Source organism: Neofelis nebulosa, chromosome 13 (assembly GCF_028018385.1).
Source record: "Neofelis nebulosa isolate mNeoNeb1 chromosome 13, mNeoNeb1.pri, whole genome shotgun sequence".
NCBI lineage: Eukaryota > Metazoa > Chordata > Mammalia > Carnivora > Felidae > Neofelis > Neofelis nebulosa.
This window is the reverse complement of record NC_080794.1, coordinates 16,884,073-16,901,544: the sequence shown is the minus strand read 5'-3', so window position 1 is coordinate 16,901,544 and position 17,472 is coordinate 16,884,073. Positions and strand designations below refer to the sequence as shown.

General features: G+C 39.6%; 1 protein-coding gene and 1 long non-coding RNA gene across 2 annotated transcripts in view; one reads left to right on the top strand and one right to left on the bottom strand.

Moving 5' to 3' along the window:
• The window catches only part of PCDH15 (protocadherin related 15), a 1,242,339-nt gene that overhangs the window by 238,648 nt on the left and 986,219 nt on the right, over positions 1-17,472 (top strand). The window lies entirely within an intron of this gene.
• Positions 668-15,594, bottom strand: LOC131492638 (uncharacterized). Its single transcript, XR_009252206.1, has 3 exons — positions 15,464-15,594; positions 1,552-1,706; positions 668-769 (listed from the first exon to the last, which is right to left on the bottom strand). It is a non-coding gene; the product is annotated as an uncharacterized LOC131492638 (long non-coding RNA).

Sequence of the window (17,472 nt, the reverse complement as noted above, 5' to 3'; positions counted from 1 at the left end):
AATAGTGCAGGAAATTGTGTTCTTGAAAATAGCGATCATCCATTGACCTAGGATATAATTGATCAGGCAGAGATGCTTTGGTCACAAGTAAATTGGTAAAAAAAAAAAAAAAAATACATCATACCCATGGACCAACGCATTACCATAGAGCTTATATTTTTACTTGATTTTATAGAAGTTTGATAATTATATCCCTAATCTATACGTAGTTATTTTCATTAGATGCTGAATTTGAAAAAATGTAGACTATAAATCAGCTTTGTAGTCAATCAGCACTTTGCAAATCTGACTAAAATCAAATTGAGATTATACGATGGAAATTTCCAAGTTTCTTTCAATAAACAATTAGATTGCTTACAGCTGTGTCTTTATTAGAATAAAATATAAACCACATGAAAAAATTTTCAAACTGTAAAATATCAAGTGATAAGGGGCTAAGGTTGTGAATAGATTAAGTATAACACTACATTGGGAATTTAGGATGATTATCATTTCCATTGGATAATGATTTAATTTTCTAAGATACTGCGATTTGCATTCTAAATCTTAAACAAAATTTTAGGCAACATCTTCTTCCCATAGTGTTTTGTTTTGTTTTTTCCCTAAGCATTTTATTTAAAAAGAACTGAGCCCAGCGAGGTTATAATTTATTTATTAGCATAAATTTTCCAAATCTATTTATTGTCTGAACTGTGCAGATGAGCACTTGGCTAAGGTGTAGAATGCCCACTTGATTAGCAAATTCTTCTACTTGGATCAGCAGAGCCAGCTTATATAGGAAATAAAATAAGATGGGTTTCTTTACATTTCAATCACAAAACTATTGCCTCAAGGTAATTTTCTGGGAAACAGGGGAAGACTATGCATTTTGTAGAAGCTGTTTAACGTAATTATATTTAGTCCTTTTAACATTTCACCAAACTTCACATAGTAATTTTTGTTTAGGTAGATGTCACCAACTGACATCCCCATTAAAGTTTATTACTACTCCTGACCTTGTTAGGGGGTAATTATAGAGATATACAATGATTTTAGACTAAAATACCTGACAACAATATATACCTCTGTAGATTTATATATTAAAAAGTATGCCTAAAAAGTGAGTTTCAATTCGTTTCAGAGTTGGTAGCATTTATAACCTAAAAGGTCAAATTTACCATTTGTTGGATACAAAGCTGCCAGCAAATTCGTGTAACTTAGGGAATTCCTCACCTCTAGAAAACCAGTTCACTTTTTTCTTTAGCTTTTAGAATTTGTAGAATAGTCTTAGAACATTTCCAATGTGGCAGGTTTGTCCTCTGAGACCTTAGTTGGGTACCTCAATGCTGTGAGCTCCGCTTGGCTAGCAATGGACGCTGAAGCATTTCTCTTCCATAGAGTTCTTAGAAATGAGATGTGAAATATCATGTTTTCTAGACTATTCTTTCCCTGACATATTTGGCTTATCAGAGATTGAAGACTTGCTCATGTGATTGTATTCTAAATTCCTGTAGTTGCAAGACACTTAGTGACTCCAAGAAATAGTCCAGCTTATAATCTAACTATACCTACCAAGATGCATGGATATTTGTCGCTGAGGGAATCAGAGTTTGTACCGTCTTCATCATGACTAAAACGGTGGCTGTTCAACTTCTTCAGAAGCCCCTTGTAGTGCTCCATCAGATGATGAGTCGAAGCTTCACTACCACTTAATCAGATGGAATCATCTAGAACAAATGAATGAGTTATATTAAAATATATATGTGAGTTATGCCAAAATAGTCCAGATGGAGATTTATAAATATCCCCAAATGATTTATTCACTAATGTGTTTGATCAATAGATCAAGTAGATATAGATTGGTTTAAAGTATGTAAATAGATATAGATTTTCTTTGAAAATTTTACTTGTGAACTCTGCTTTCAGAAAGTTTCTATGCAGTCATCCAGACTGAGAAATTTCTTTCTTTTTCTTTTTTTTTATTTAATGTGTATTCATTTTTGAGAGACAGAGAGAGAATCTGGGGGCTGAGAGAGAAGGGGACAGAGGATCTGAAGTGGGCTCTGTGCTGACAACAGAGAGACTGATGCGGGACTTGAAGTCATGAACCGTGAGATGAACCTGAACCCAAGTCAGTCGCTTAACCAACTGAGACACCCAGGTGCCCCTAGGCCCAGTATTTTCTAAGACAAAGTACTTCTCTTTTTATTGTAAGTAGAAGAAATTAATGAAAACATCAGGAAATCGCTTTCTCATTGCATGTAACATTTATAATGTCTCTCCCTTCTGCTTATTTATAATAAATAATCTGCTCATAAATAAATATCTGCTCGTTCTGGGTGAAAAGGAAAATTATGTGAGGATAACAACCTCTAACTACTTGAAAGGGTTAAAGACGGTTTATCCCAAGCCTTCTTAAACATGACCACTTGCTTTGATCTGATGTCACTAGACTGAGTGGGCTGGATGTCTAAACGCTCTTTCTGACACACAGCTGGGCCCAAGGAACTTGCTTAGTCCAGTCCATTGTAGCAGAATCAATTCTTTCCTTGCTCATCTTATCCTGAAATTGTTACACTCAGAAGAGTTTATTGTTAGCTTATTTTTATTCAGATGCTGTTATGACCAGATATGAAAAGATGTATGAGTATTTGGGCAGACGGAGCCAGGGGCAGGTTTTCAGTCATGATAGACTAAACTTTTAATCTTAAAAAGAATGAAAAGAGAGTGAAAATTAGGAACCAAAATAATTTATAAACCTTGGTCTCAGTAGTGTAAGGTAATACGGAATTGTTTAATACAGACAATGTATTCTAAGCCAAAAATATTCAGTTATGTAAACCTAAGCATACAGAGTATGCCTTTTTAAAACAGAAGCTTCCCATTTGCTCACTTCATTCTGTTAAAAACATGGTCTCAGGCGGACTAGAGTTCTGTTGGATTTTCTCTTGTTTCTCGATAGGCACCAGTTCTTGGGATGCCGGGCTAATTATATGTGGGTGATAGTATGTCCTTCCTCTTAGACTTCTGTGGTAGGCTACTTTGTTTTCTAATTCTTTGTTTCTGAAATTTGAAATGCGTAAGAATTGCTGATCTCCTTGTCTGTAATCTTGGGTTTATATGAATATTCTTTAAAGAATCTTGAAGATATCCAAGCTCCAGAGAACCAGAGGGCTCAGAATCAGGGATGTTTTCTTATCATTGTCAGGCCAGAGACCTCATCCGTCCACCCCTGAAGAGTCTGTTCATTCCAAGCAGTGGTACTCAACCCTGGCTGTGCATGGGACCTGATTTAGAGATCTCTATGTCTTGAAACTGACCTAGAGATTCTGATTTAACTGGTCTGAGGTGTGGCTATTTTAATCCTCCACACATAATTCTAGAACCCAGAGCTCAAAGGCTTATTTTCAAAATAAGTGAATACTTTCAGGGGCGCTTGGGGGGCTCAGTCAGTTAAGTGTCCGACGTTGGCTCAGGTCATGATCTCACAGCTCGTGGGTTTGAGTGTCAGGCTCTGTGCTGACAGCTCAGAGCCTGGAGCCTGCTTCAGATTCTGTGTCTCCCTCTCTCTCTGTCCCTCCCCACTCGTACTGTGTCTCTCAAAAAATGAATAAAAACTTTTAAAACATAAAGAAAAATAAGTAATAGTTTTCAGAAAGTAGCCATGTACATAACAGTTTGAAGACCCCCCCCTCCCTTGTTTATTTTGGTACATCTAGTTTAGCTGCATGGGGGTTAGGAAGAAAGAATGGTGTATGAGATGTTTTTATGTAGAAGTTTGATCTAAGCACTAGAAACCAACCTGGGAGATTTTACATGTTAAGTCCTTCAGATATGTTCCAAAAATAACCCTAAAACAAAACCACTGGGCTTTAATAGATGGCCGTTCCATGACGACCAGTGTTTCTCAAAATGTGACTCTCAGACCGTCCGTAGCAGTACCTTCTGGGCACATGGTACACTGTGAAATTCCTGGGTCCCGAATCTGACTCCTGTATCCTAATCTCTGGAGGGTGGGAGCCAGGCTTTCCACGTCATTACAGAAACACTCAGGGCAAGACTCACCAATGTCGTCAGCTCAAGCTCTGACAGGCACACCGGGTGGCTCTCCCTGCTTCTTACAGCAGAGCATCCCCGAGTAAGGCCAGCCTGTAGATTCGAATCTTATGGAGATCTTTTTTCCTATTCCACAGATTATTGGGATTCAACTATCAGCAAGGCAGTGTGTTCACTGGGCAAATACACAGATCAGGAAAATACGTGCCTCATTAGTTCAGTGGTGGTGTTACTGCAGAGGTTCAAAAGGGCTGTGCAGGGGCGCCTGGGTGGCGCAGTCGGTTAAGCGTCCGACTTCAGCCAGGTCACAATCTCACGGTCCGTGAGTTCGAGCCCCGCGTCGGGCTCTGGGCTGATGGCTCAGAGCCTGGAGCCTGTTTCCGATTCTGTGTCTCCCTCTCTCTCTGTCCCTCCCCCGTTCATGCTCTGTCTCTCTCTGTCCCAAAAATAAATAAACGTTGAAAAAAAAAACAAAAAAACAAAAACAAAACAAAACAAAAAAACAAAAGGGCTGTGCAAAGTGACTCACTCACCTCAGCCTACGTGTGTACGACGGGTATAGAATACCATGTGTATTGTGTAACTCCCCGTGTTCAAGAGGATGGAGTGTTGCTGGAGAGAATTATATGCATCTCAGTGCTCCTGAAATGCTGGCAGTTGGGGTGACTTCGTAGGAGAACGTGTCAACGTGGAGAGCACATTCTTATGAGAGGCAATGGCTGTTCCGTGTAAGAGAACAAACGTGTGTTGGTCATGTTGAAATCTTAAGTGGCACTTCACTGGGTGTGCCTCTCACCTTTAGGGTCACACTCAGGAGGCCATCATGTTTGGGGAGATACGTAGCTAACAGTTACAGTCTTGCAGTACGTCGCACAAAGTGACATGTGCTTTACAGGCATTGTTATTTTCTCGTGCTACAGTCCAATGAAGAAGATATGGTTTTTATTTCCACTTTCCACGACAGGAAATTGAGGTTGGAAGAGCATGAATACCTTGCCCACAGCCACACGACTTAGTGGAAGAGCAGAGATACAAGCCCTTCTCTTTGATTCAGAATCCGCACACCTATTCTGTAGGTAGACCAGTACTCCTCAGTACAGAATGACTCCCCACACTCGAATCCGTTTCCTACGGCTGTTACTACTCACGAGGGGGTCTGGGGCCACAGAAATCTGTTCTCTCCTGCACATGGAGGTCAGAAGTTTGAAATCACAGTGTCGGCAAGGCTGTGTTTCCTCTGACGCCTTGGTGGCGGGACCCTTGTTGAAGCTGCGGTTCATTGTCTTGGCCTTTCTTGTGTGCAGCCACACTGCTTTCACTGTCATCTGGCAGTTTTCCTGTGTTTCTATCTGTCTCAAGTTTTCCCTCTTAGGGTAAGAAAACTAGTCACTGGATTAGGGCCCACCTTAGTCCAGTGTGACCACATCTTAATTCTGTTACATTTGCAAAGAATGCGTCTTCAACTGAGGTCACATTCAGGCTTTCCCAGTAGACATGATTGATAGACATGATTTTTTTTGCCCCTCCCCCCCCCCTCCCCGGGGGCAGAGGTGCGGCAGTGTGGGAGGGGCACTGCTCAAGCCAACTAGCCTTTGTCAGTGCCTTTGCAAACTTTGAAGCCATGTGACAGTGTATGGGCTTTTATTTCTGCTACTCAGCCTTAGCTCCAATGTCAGATTTCCGTTGAAATACTTGTCGTTTTTTTTCTTTTTTCATACCATGCCTCCTGTGATTTCTGTAACATTTTGAGGAGGAAGAGAGTGGGGAGTGGAGCATACTCACTATACAGTAGACTATGTCTCAGTTCTTTTATATCTTACAGATCTACTGAGACAAGGCATTTCTGTATGGCAGACCTCCGCTAACAGTTCTGATTAATAGTATGAAAATAACAACATTGGGACACCTGGGTGACTCAGTCAGTTAAGTGTCCAGCTTTGACTCAGGTCATGATCTTATAGTTCATGGGTATGAGCCCTGCATGGGGCTCTGTGCTGACAGCTTGGAGCCTGGAGCCTCCTTTGGAGCCTGTGTCCCCCTTTCTTTTCCCTTCCTCTGCTTGTGCTTTGTCTCTCTGTCTCAGTGATAAATAAACATTAAAAACAATAACATTGATTGCTCCCTAGCTCTTTCCAAAGTCCACACTCAACTTCTTCTATGAAGCTTCACTGTCTCTGAGATGCCCTGATGGTGATAAAAATATGGGGAACAATTTTGCCAAGTAGGAGGTTTGGAGAAAGGGGTGTCGTGATTTACCGTGTAAAGGAAGAAAATGGTTATTTATAATATTGGATGGAGAATAGAAATATGATGAGGCAAAGTGAGAAGGAAATCAAAATTGTTCCAAGTTTGTCTAGAATGTGGAATGTGATCTGATGAAGAACCCAGGGTCTTAACACTCTAAGATGGAAGGAAATTGGAAAGCTACAGCTCATTTTTAGGAGCAGGGCAAGAGGGAAGGGAAAGGGATTCAAGGAAGGTGTAATTAAGTCATTTCTTCAAAGATTGCTTGTCCAAGAAAAAATAGTATGGGTGCTTTAGAGGAATAGGTATCCATGTAGAGTCCTCAACAACCGAAGACTGTGATGTTAGGTAGGCAGGCGCATCGAAAGACGTAAGAACAACCTGTACCCTAAAGTTAGGGATCGTAATCTTTGGGGATCCAGAGCTTGCAGTATCTATCATACTCTTGAGCTAGAAGACAAGGGTATTGGTCTGGCCAGTAGCACAGCTATTAGGGTGCAAACTATGGAAAAACTAGCTTTGTTTGTTTTTCCTTTTTTTTGTGTGTGTACCCTAACTGTTCCCTACTCTAGCACGTTTCTCCATGAATGAGCAAGAAGAGAGAAATAATTGTAGAATATTAAAATATCAGACATAGTATTATCGATAATCGTTATATTTATCCCATTCATTAGAGAGTATGTGCTGTTTAGAGTTCACATATCCTTGGACATAAAGGATTTGACATTAACTTCTGACTCCCCCTGCCATCCTCTGTTTAGATCTGTGCACTGCCCAAAATGAATGCGTCTCTTGGATAACATCAAACAAGAGGAGAGGGAAATGCAGAAATGCCTGGAATTAGGATCCACCTATTACAATAGTTAGCGCACAGTAGACCTCCAGTAACTGTTTGCCGCGTGGTTGAAAGTAATCCAAAGTTAAACAGTCACCCACAGAATAGCAAACAGGAGGGCCACGAGTGACCGTGTTCGGAGAGATGACAGCTCAAATTCTCCAGAGACCGAGTCCCAGTGCACCGCATTGTACCAGGCAAGCTCTCACATGCTGCAGTGAGTGTGCTGTTCATTTTCATTCCCCCACTGCTGTCAGGACTGACACCCCCGCACCTCCTCAGCAACGCGTCTTGCCTCTCGGAATACCTAGGAACCGGCGGTGGGTAGCTGCAGTTGTTACTTGATCCTGTAGCCTATCCCACGGTTTAGTTTTGATAGGTAGAGTGTCTGAACTCCGAAGATATCACAATTACTAGATAAGTGTTTGTTTTTGTCTTTCCACAAACAGAAAACAAAAGGACACTGTGTTCATTTCTTGTCAAACAAGAAATATTCCTAAGAGACCTTTTTCTTGTTTGGTGCAAACTCTAATAAAATTTGACAGAGAATGTTTTTCTTTGGGTAAACGTTTGGCGGTGAGTAGATATCTGCCACGGATGCCAAGTCGTTCATTTCATAGCTCCGGTCTACTGGCTTTCCATTTTTGCATATCTTTCTCTGTGTAGAGGTGAAAGGGCTGTGGCATATATAAAATTTTATTTCTTAAAAGAAAAGAGGAAAAAAAAGTTCACATATCTGGGATTCTGTTCAACATTCTTCCTTTCAGAATTAGTGAAAAAAAAGAAGGAAAGGAAAATGAGTTTTAAATATAAATTCTGGATTTTTTTTTTTGCAAAATTGAGAATTGGCAAGATGTTTTCATCTCAGAATGAGTTGATTCTGAAAGTATTACTATAGAATTGATAAGTATAAAATACAGCATCATATGATGACTAGAGCATCGCATGGGACATAGACCCATCGAGTCACTACACTGAACATCTGAAACTAATGTAACATTAAGGAAAGCAAAAAATAATTAGAAAATACTTCTCATCTTTGGTGTTCAGTTCATTTTCTGACTCATGACAAGACAGAGTTTTTAAAAATGTTTTATGCAAACTTGACAAACTCGAGTAGAAGAAGAGACATCTTGTTTTTCCCACTGACTTTCTCTTAGGAAAGAAAATGCCTGTTCCAGATGACTGTGGCAAACTTCTCAGAAATCATTCTCCAAACATGGATCATAACCCAGTCAGCAAAGGAGTGGTAGTTACAATAATTGGCTTAAATTAATCTACTGGGGTAATGATGGTGTTAGGAAGTTGAGCACAATGCCTTCTATAATAACACTCCTTTGAATTAATGTTCTAATTAAATGAGAGAACTAAAATATTCAGAATTATGCCTGGAACACTATCGGGGTTTAGTGCATAGTTAGTATTCTTGAAAGTGTTGTGTGATTCTCAAACTCCTATCCAGTTGATGCCAAATCCTATGTTTAATTTTTGAGAGAAGTTTCTTATTTCTCAGAGCCATCATAAACACCGTGATCACATCCAGCCTGTACCCTTCTGGTATTTTTATGTGCTATATCTTCCTAATTCTGGTTGTAAGACTGAGCCATTGAGCAGAAGTGTTACTGTTTTGCCAAAATTCTTTTTCCCTGGCCTCACTGAAGTATACGGTGAGATTGCCCTCCATTAGTCACCTCGGAACAGCTCTAAATTTTCTTTCTTCTTGATCTCATGTATCTAAATCATTATATTATTGGATTATATTATTGGATTAGCATTCTGTTCATTTTTCTAATTCAGCATTGTTTTCTCATGTGCCGCCCACATTTATAGGTTCATTTTTCTCTGCTAGCTTTGGTTCCACTGTTAGTTTAAAATTTTTTAAGCTTATTTATTCATGGGGGGAGTAGAAGGGGCAGAGAGAGAGGGAGAGAGAATCCCAAGCAGGCTCTGTGCTGTCAGTTCTGACTCTGACACGGGGCTTGAACCCATGAACTGTGAGATCATGACCTGAGCCAAAACCAAGAGTCAGAGGCTTACCTGACTGAGCCATTAAGATGCCCAAATTCCTGTTACTGTAAAATTGTTTATAGCACAATTCAGAGGTGTTTACTAGTGTCTACAGGGAAAGGCAGCCTCTGTGATAGCCAGGTGTGACCACTGCCTCCCGTACTTACACCGTGTTTAATTCCCTCTCTTGGATGTAGGCTGGACATAACGAATTGATGATTCTAATGAACAGGCTACAATTGAAAGTGATGGAGTGTCCCTTGTGAGATTAGGGTGCATAAGGACAGTGGCAGCCTCCCTGGAACTCTCTCGCTGGCTCTTTGTCAGCACTGCTCATTCTGGGGGAGGTCGGTGGACAGGCTGTAAAAGCAGCACGGTGGAGAAGCACGGATGGCGAGAGACTGAGGCTGAGGTTACACTCGTGTCCATGGCCACCAGTACAGCCTTCACAGGAGACTGCAGCCACAGTCCATATGGTCACCTGCAGCCTTCCCAGAAAGCTCGATGCAGATTTAGCCAATCTAGGATTCCTGACCCACAGGAACTGAGATAACAAGTCTGTTGTTGTTAAGCCACTAAGTTTGAGACAACTTGTTACACAGCAATAGACACTTAATGCATCTGTCCTTGATGTGGAGATTCCCTTGATTTTGCCCTAAGATCTCCATATTTTGAGTCATGTCCTTCCTTTCAGCTTCTGATGTTTCTGCCTGTTGTAGTTTCCTTCCTTTACCCCATGTGGGGCAGGTGGGTGGCTCAATGGGTTGAGCATCTGAGTCTTGATTTTGTCTCAGATCATGATCTCACGGTTCATGAGATGATTGAACCCCTTGTCGGGACCCATGCTGAGAGCATGAGGGCTGCTTCTGTGTCTCTCCCTCTGCTCCTCTCCCCTACTCATGCTCTTTCTCTTTCTTGAAAGAAATAAAGAAAGAAAGAAAGAAAGAAAGAAAGAAAGAAAGAAAGAAAGAAAGAAAGAAAGAAGAAAGAAAGAGGAAAGAAAGAAAGAGGAAAGAAAGAAAGAAAGAAAGAGAGAGAGAGAGAGAGAGAAAGAAAGAAAGAGGAAGGAAGGAAAGAAAGAAAGAAAGAGGAAGGAAGGAAAGAAAGAAAGAAAGAGGAAGGAAGGAAAGAAAGAAAGGGAGGGAGAGAGAGGGAGGGAGGAAGAAAAATGAAAAACAAAAAAAGAAAGAAATTGCACATGGAAACCATCTTGTACAACACGACATAATTTCAGCTTTGTGTCTTTCTTGTCCTTGGTCTCTTTCTCCTAATTTCCACATCACACCCTGCAGTCACCTGTATCTTCTGTCTGCAAGGCCACTAATTTGTGGCTGTTAGGTTTCTCTTTCTGATGTGTTTATCTCCTGTATGCAAAACATTCCATGTATATGAAACCATCACAGACAAGCCATTTCTCTCTGCTTCTCAGTGGTGTCCATCTTGCTGAATCTATAAAACTTTCCTGTGTTAGCCTTCATGGGAGTTGCCCACTCCTCTGAAAGTCCTTCTCTGGTTTTGCACTGATCCGCGTGGGGTGATGGATTTTTAAAGAGATTTCATTAAGGAGAGCTTTAAACATGATAGCTTGTTTAACTGATTAAGTCCAATTAGCCAAGTATTCAAACATTACCGCTACCGTTTTGACATCATTAAAAATTATTACAATTGAGGAACTATCACTCAGAGCTTGGTACTGTCCTCCACGCAGCCTCCTGCACAAGTCGACAACTCTTTTTCTGACTGGAGTTTCAGTCAGTGCTAACCCTGATTCTGACACAGCCCGTCAAAAAGAATGAAGCTCAACAAATGCAGCTTTAAATCTCCCTCTTCTCCTCTTGCAGTGTCTGTACCCCCACAGCTTGGGTCCCCTCTAGATAAAAACAACAGTTCTTAATTCTGGCTCTTCCTTTCTCATTAGGGAAAAGGGATGGTTCACTCATAGTTCCTGTAGGTCAGCGTTCAACGAAATGCAATATGTTTATAAAAATAAATCTTAAAAAAATAGAGACTCTTTTTCAACGCCAGCTGTTGATCACGTATAGGAAAACAATGTTATAATATCAATGGGAGAAGTATCATTATAACTTAAATCATCTAAAAGAGATGGAAATAAGATAAAAAGTTTCATGAAATATGTGGTCTAAGCGCATCTTGTTGAACATTAGTGATAAGAATATGGGAAATTGGAGGGACGCCTGGGTGGCTCAGTTGGTTGAGCATCCGACTTCGGCTCAGGTCATGATCTCATGGTTCGTGGGTTCAAGCCCTGCGTCAGGCTCTGTGCTGACAACTCAGAGCCTGGAGCCCACTTCGGATTCTGTGTCTCCCTCTCTCTCTCTGCCCTCCCCTGCTCATGCTCATGCTCCGTCTCTGTCTCTCGCGCTCAAAAATAAATAAACATTAAAAAAAAAGAATATGGGAAAGTAGAATATGAAAAGATAAATCAACTACTTAGGTATCTCTATTATAATTGCTATAGATAAAAGTTTATTTCTACACTTTTCAGAAAAGGCTCACTATGATTAAAACGGGTGTAAAAATTGCTCACATCTCCTCATGTGAAATCAAACAGGTTCTTCCCTAAATTCTCCACTACTTTTGATTGACAAGCTATTTGACCGAATGTGAAATTTCTGTTGTTACAACTAACATGGTTTTTTTCAGCCTTTTACCAAATATGGACTATAAACTTTCCAGTTATTTGAAATCGTTCCATTCCCTCTACTCAAGACAAACCATAACGCATTGAGTCAAATATTTTCTAGAAACAATTACGGATGCTGATCCTAGTGTTTTCATTTACATTGAATTTGTCTACAATTGCCTGTACTCATTGTTTAAATCTCACTTTCACACAAAAGTGACTGTATTATATAAAGACATACCAGTAGCACAGAGTACTATACATGTTTTCTCTCTGGAGACTCCCTGAAAGTTGTTACGTTCTCAGTTTGTGGGCAAACCCACTCCCTAAGCTAGGTGACAGTCACGTAATTATGCCATCACAGCGGGGTCCCATGAGGGTCGCCCCTACAGGGGCAACTGCAAAGCACACTTGCTGTCCCTTTGCTTCGGTTCCTGTGACTTCTACTCCAGGAGACCAGCCGCGGAAACTTAAAAGGGAGGATGAATTTCAAATCCTTTCAGGAAAAATGACATTAAAAAAAAAACAAAAAAACAAAAAAAAACTGTTATTCCAGTTAGTTTTCTCCAGATTAAGGAAAAAGGACACCCAGACCTCTCAATATAAATAAAATAAACGAATCAGACGCGTGGAGCAAATTTGATTAAAGTGTTGTAATTTAACACTCAAGTGAAAAGGTATTAAATACAAGATTTTATATTTGGGTTTAGTAAAGTCAGTTCTGTGTGGAAATGTTGAGAGAGAATAACCCTAATGATCATCATGTGACAAAAGTCCTCAATTACCTTGAGGTTAATCTAAACAAATAATGACCTAAGTCTGTGAATAATCTACACAAAGTATCAATATATTGAGAAAATAATCTATTAGACAAAGTTGATAAAATCTGTTTCAAATCTTCCCTGGAGCAAGAAAAAAAAAAAAAAACATGTAAATAAATGTGTTGTCCAAAACTAGTGAAGAGAAGAAACAAATTATTTTTGCCCTGCTCTGATCAGATTATGTCAGGAGTTGTGTGTTGTGTTTGAGATGTCATTATTTTATATAAAATGTATTGGAGGGGCCACCTGGGTGGCTCAGTCCTTTAAGCATCTGACTTTGGCTCAGGTCATGACCTTGCGGTTCGTGAGTTCAAGTCCCACATTGGTCTGTGTGCTGACAGCTCGGAGCCTGGAGCCTGCTTCAGATGCTGTGTTTCCCTCTCTCTCCCTGCCTCTCGCCTGCTCACACTGTCTGTCTCTCAAAAGTAAATAAATGTAAAAAAAAAAAAAAATTAAAATGCGTCAGCTTATGGGAGCACATACTGAAGAGTCTGACCAATTTAGAAAAAGTCCAGAAAATCACATTAGTTGAAACATAAAAAGCAGATATTTACAAAAAAGGAGAGAAATATGAATAATATTGCAGCTTTATATTACTTTATTCAGCCCTAGGCATTTGTAGGTCATGTACATGAACAAGTTAAAGTTGAATGTGGCTTTGAGCTGCATGGGTCCACCTACATGTGGATTTTTTTTTTAATAAACACGGTACAATACTATAAATGCATTTTCTCTCCCTTATGATTTTTTAAATGACATTTTTTCCTCTAACTTTATTGTAAAAATGCAGTATATAATGCATATAACCTACAAAATATGTGTTAACTGTTTATGTCATTGGTAAGGCTTTCAGTCATGGGTAAACTATTAGTAAATTTTTTTTTTTTGGGTGGGGGGGTGGTCAGAAGTTACAGACAGAATTTTGGCTGAGGAGAGTGGATGGTGGGGACAGTTGGTGCCCCTAAGCCCCCATGTGACTCAAGGGTCAAGCATACTTCATCTTTCTGGGATTTGAAGAAGTTAACCTTTCTTCGTAAGATGGAGATTCGGTATCACAAGCACATAGGGGCACCGTGACCTTTTTATATTTGACTGAAATATAGAACTACCTGACTGAGACCTGGGAGAGGTAGGGTTGCAGGACCCAGTGGATCCTTTCTCAGTCAAGTTCATGTTCAAAATAGGATAAGAGTTAACTCAAAAGTTTTAGGGAGAAAAAGACAAATCTCACAAAAAGAGGTTGAAAAGAGTTTTCAGAAGGAACACGGAAGTCTTTGAGAAGGCATTTAAAGTCTGTTTCTAGGGACACGTACACAGAATGGGAAGGAGAAAAGGAGGTATAAAAAGTGTGGCTAGGAAGGACAAATATGAAAGGATTATGCTCATTGTAATGGAAATGAACTATCGCTAGTTAGAGTCTGGATTTATGAATATTAATTTGGAGGAAAGTAAGATATATAAATGAGAGTTATTAGGGTGTCTTTACAAACAGAAGCAGCTTCATAGTTGTTCATACGTAAGAAGAACGAAAAGCCGAGGGAGAGCCATAAAGAGAAAATGTGGTGATATGAATTCAGTAGAGACATAGCTGGAGGAAGGTAATAAAAAGAGGGCTGTACCCTTAGGAATAATGATGCCCTCCTAACGTGTGGCCATGCTGATTTAACTACCGTATTAATATCACATAATACATAAAGCTACCTGTATATATCTCTTTTAAGCCTAAAGAAAACCCAGAAGGAGGAATTAGCCCATTATGGTCCTATTATTTTCTTTTCTTATTCAGCATATGTGAAGTTTTCTGGTAGCTATTGTTTTCAAGTAAGCAGTTCTATTCTGAAATCATACTACGTGGAACTGTCATGCCTCTCACCACAAAAGAACTTGCCATCCACTGCAAGTTATATATTTAAACGCACGTTTATAAGCATATACATAATTGTGTTATCAAAAAGCATCTGATAGCTAACCTAAGTATAATAAAATTGTTACTCCTGAGCTTATAGAAGAATAACCATACCCACCTGGCAGATATCAGGAGCTGGTGTGTGAGAAGTGCTCCCAGTCATGGGGGCTATAATCCCATAGAACATCAAAAAATAACTGTAAAAATATACTCGAGCTTAGTTTGCTGAGTATCCCCATCACCAGAGCCAAACCCACATCTGAAAAACTAGGACACTAAAGCAGGGACAGAAAATGGATTTTAAAATGGTTCCGTGATCGCAATACAAATAAGGAAAAACAAATACACCCTAAAAAGTAGAAGAATTATTTGGAAAAAAAAAAAACTTTGCAATATATTTAACATTTAAATCAAACAAATTTAAACATTTAAATCAAATAATCAGCATTTTAAAGAGAATTGCTAAATTTAAGATTTAGAAGTTTGAGGTTGTAACTCGGATTCAGTTGTAATTAAACGGGGGTATTCTCAGGTCCTTTAAGATGTCTTATGATTTCTTTTTTTTTTTTTTTTTTTTTTTTTTTTTTTTATAAATTTATTTATTTATTTTTGGGACAGAGAGAGACAGAGCATGAACAGGGGAGGGGCAGAGAGAGAGGGAGACACAGACTCGGAAACAGGCTCCAGGCTCCGAGCCATCAGCCCAGAGCCTGACGCGGGGCTCGAACTCACGGACCGCGAGATCGTGACCTGGCTGAAGTCGGACGCTTAACCGACTGCGCCACCCAGGCGCCCCATGATTTCTTATTCTCTATAAATTCAGAGTTTGCAGAGTTTAGAATCTATGATTCTAAAAAATATTTTATGACTCCCGTTTTTTTTCCTTTTTATCTAGCAAATATCTGAATGCTAATTTGACAGATGCTAATGTAAATCATAGGGGTGCAGAGGGGAGCTCATTGTTCACTCACCCACGGTGCCAAGGCAGCTAGTGGGTGACAGGCACTGTGGAGAGAATTCACACTTCAGGTCTGCAGCACTTTGGTTCAACACTTTACTTCAGATTCAAGCATGAGGAAGGAACATTCAGCATTGGAGAGAAGGAAGGAAGGAACACTTAAAGAGAAGATGTCATTCAAAGCCATTAGGATGAGGTCCAGAATTTCCCACAGCTTGTCTAATCATTGGGATTCTTGGGATGTTGGTTATTCACATGCTGGAGATACCGAGGAGCTGAGACACATCACAAAGGGCAAAAAACCTCACAAAGGGCAAAACAAAGCCCATAGGATCACCGAGTGGGCATTTGATGAAATTGGTGTCAGGAGGCCTACAGCTAGAAATCAGAATTCTGGAATGGAAACTATTTGGATTTGTTAGGGATAAAAGCAAAGAACAAGCCGGGGTGGATGGTCAATGCAGAGAGATCAGTAAGGATCGTGACAAACCATGAGGCCACTTGAACATCAGTCAGATCTCACTTGCTCAGGGCGGTGATGGTGTTTGGGCATTTCCAGGGAAAAGTAGGTGTGCTGTGACCAACAGGTTCCTGGTTCCTACAGGGCTGAAGGTTAAGGAAGCTAGGAGCTAAGCACAACATGTTCTCTAACTGCCACTTATGACTGTAGTCTTTTGAAAATATATTTTGAAGCTATATAAAGTCCATTTGAGTCTGAATCTTTGGGATACTTTCTATCAGTTTTACAGAGATGAAGCTTATTGATTAGGTCTTAAACAGCTTGCCTTGTGTGCTATTCTGTGCAGGTGCCTGCCCTGTACTGCTTTCTGAGTTAGAGGTGAGATGATGTTGTGTCTTTTCCACTGAAAGCGTTGATGTCAAAAAACTTCTCTGACCCCAACCCTCATACCACAAAGTCACCAGAGCACTGTGTTCACGTGAACCTCAATTGCCCCGGACTGGGAAGGGAAGAGAGGACTCCCAGGTGATAATGTTTCAGTTCATGAAGCAGTTTGATTGCCTAGAAGAGACACCACTTAGAGAGGGGAATCGTAATTTTTCTCCAGAAAGTAATCATTAGCTAATATTCATATATCTACAGTCAGTATATCCAGGGTTCACATCTTGTGCTTTCAAGAGCCGTGTATAAATTCAGATACACAGAAATCTGTAAAAGAATGAAACCTATGTGAGGCTACAGTAAACAAAGGGGAAAACACCCAGAAGCCTTGGTTAAATTTTCATAGTAATGTCCTGGACCTTTCTTGGTTGAGCATATTTTTCAGGGTGGAAAGTTATTCTTGGAGTGAAGTTTCAAATTCTTGTTTATTACTCTTACTGCTGCAGTCACAACTCAGGACTAATGATGTGCAATACAAAGATACTCAAAAAGGAACATTTATGGTAGTTGGTTGGAATTAGCGTCGGAGTAATTTAGGGGTACTGTGGAGTGGGAATTTCGTTGAGCCCATTATCAACCTCAGCACATTTGAGAAAATGTTTTGGTAGAAGGTGACAAAGGGTGTTTTGAAGTGGGATCCTGTGGTATCATACGAGTCTGTTAGATGTGCTGGCAAAGCTCAGACTTTATAGAAGTATATAATATATGTATATGCACACATATGTGGGTATGTAGCATAATATATATATATATATATATGATACCTGTAATTGATATGTACCCATAATGTGTATATATTATATACTATATTATTCATATATATTTATATGGAAATATATATAATGTGTATAATATTTTATGTATGTATTTCTGTACATATGTAAATATTATGTACTTATATTATGATACATACCCAGTACATTAGGTAATGCCCCTGGTGGGTTCTACACCAATATTTCATCATCAAACACAGTATTTGTCCAATAACATTTCAGTTCAGGTTTCTCGAATAAACATGTCTCTTCAATTCAGGCTTTAGATTTAAACCAATCTTAGTGAAAAATAAAATAAAAACAACTTTGAATTTTTCAGAGCCTTTTAGATTTCAGGAGTACAAATAA